Genomic DNA, 1,629 nt, shown 5'->3' on the forward strand with positions numbered 1-1,629 from the left:
AACTGCTGCTGATGGTGACCTAGTCTCTAATCCGGCCTAGAATCAGTGGTATGATTAGGATCAACAGGTCCTTAGCGGCCTTCTCTCCTCCATGTCTGAGGAGATTCTTCACGATGTGGTTGCCGCTACTACGTCCAAGGAGGCGTGGGATACCCTGCAACGGATGTTTTCGTCGTCAACTCGTGCTCGCACTATTCAGATTCGTGTTGAGCTCTGCCTTGCAGGATGATGATGTGATCGCGTATCTTCTCGCTGGTCTTGGCCCTGACTATGATCCCTTCGTCACTTCAATGACTACCAAGAGTGAAGCCCTCAGGCTTGATGATGTGTTTGCACATCTAATGACGTTTGAAGCTCGCCAACTACAACACCAGGCTGAACTTCAGTTAAATCTGGGATCTTCTGCCAATTATACTGGTCGTGCTGAACTTCAGTTAAATCTTGGATCTTCTGCCAATTATGCTGGTTGTGGTGGTCAGCAGAAGAATCGTGGGCGTAGGGATCGTGGTCGTGGTCGTTGTCAAGGTTATGCACCCTCTCGTTGTGCTGGTGATTGTCGTGGCACTTATGCTCGTCCTTCCTGCCAGATCTGCGGCAAAGTGGGGCATACTACTATCCGTTGCTGGCATAGGATGGATGAGTCCTATCAAGATGAACCTTCTTCTGCTCCTCCTACAGCACTGGCGGCTACTTCCTCTTACAAGATTGACCCAAATTGGTACAGCGACACAGGCGCTACGGATCATATCACCAGTGACCTGGATCGTCTCGCTGTGCGTGAACGCTATCATGGAGGTGAACAAGTTCAAGTCGGCAATGGAGTAGGTTTGCGTATTTTGCATACTGGTCATTCTTTAGTTAATACTGCTACTCGTTCTCTTGCATTGCGTAATATTTTGCATGTGCCTGAAATTTCCAAATATCTTCTTTCCGTTCATCAATTTTCTCGTGATAATGACGTATTTTTTGAATTCCATCCTTGACATTTTTCTATTAAGGATCGACGGTCGAGGAAAAGTCTTCTAGATGGGAGGTGTGAATCTGGTCTTTATCCTATTAAGCCATCCGATATCGATGATCTCAAGCATGCCTTGGTGAGTAGATCTACTACTCACGCCCATTGGCATGCACGTCTTGGACATCCTTCATCTCAAGTAGTAAAATCAATTTTGCGTCTCAATAATATGTTGTGTGCTAGTGAGTCACCTTTGTCAGTTTGTAATGCGTGTCAGTTAACAAAAAATCATCAGTTACCATATACTAGTTCTTCCCATAGGTCTTCGTCACCTTTGAAACTTATTTTTTCGGATGTTTGGGGCCCTGCACCTCCATCTGTTGGGGGCTTTAAATATTATATTAGCTTCATTAATGATTTCAGTAAATTTTCGTAGATCTATTTGATGCATGATCGTACAGAAGCTCCTCGTATATTTTTGCAATTCCAAGCTCATGTTGAGCGCCTCATAGATAATAAAATCAAGTGGGTCCAATCTGATTGGGGTGGGGAATATCAGAAAATTCATAACACATTTTTTCGTTCCCTTGGAATTTCTCATCGTGTTTCGTGCCCTCACACACATCAACAAAATGGGTCTGCTGAACGCAAGCACCGTCATATTGTTGAAACTG

General features: G+C 44.6%; 1 non-coding gene across 1 annotated transcript; it reads left to right on the plus strand.

The window, feature by feature from the left end:
• The first annotated feature begins 215 nt into the window (after nt 1-215).
• Nucleotides 216-355, plus strand: LOC111777926 (small nucleolar RNA Z247). The gene has a single exon (XR_002812449.2). It is a non-coding gene; the product is annotated as a small nucleolar RNA Z247 (small nucleolar RNA).
• The last annotated feature ends 1,274 nt before the right edge of the window (nt 356-1,629 follow it).

This window comes from Cucurbita pepo, chromosome 16, assembly GCF_057944985.1.
Source record: "Cucurbita pepo subsp. pepo isolate OVF chromosome 16, ASM5794498v1, whole genome shotgun sequence".
Lineage (NCBI taxonomy): Eukaryota > Viridiplantae > Streptophyta > Magnoliopsida > Cucurbitales > Cucurbitaceae > Cucurbita > Cucurbita pepo.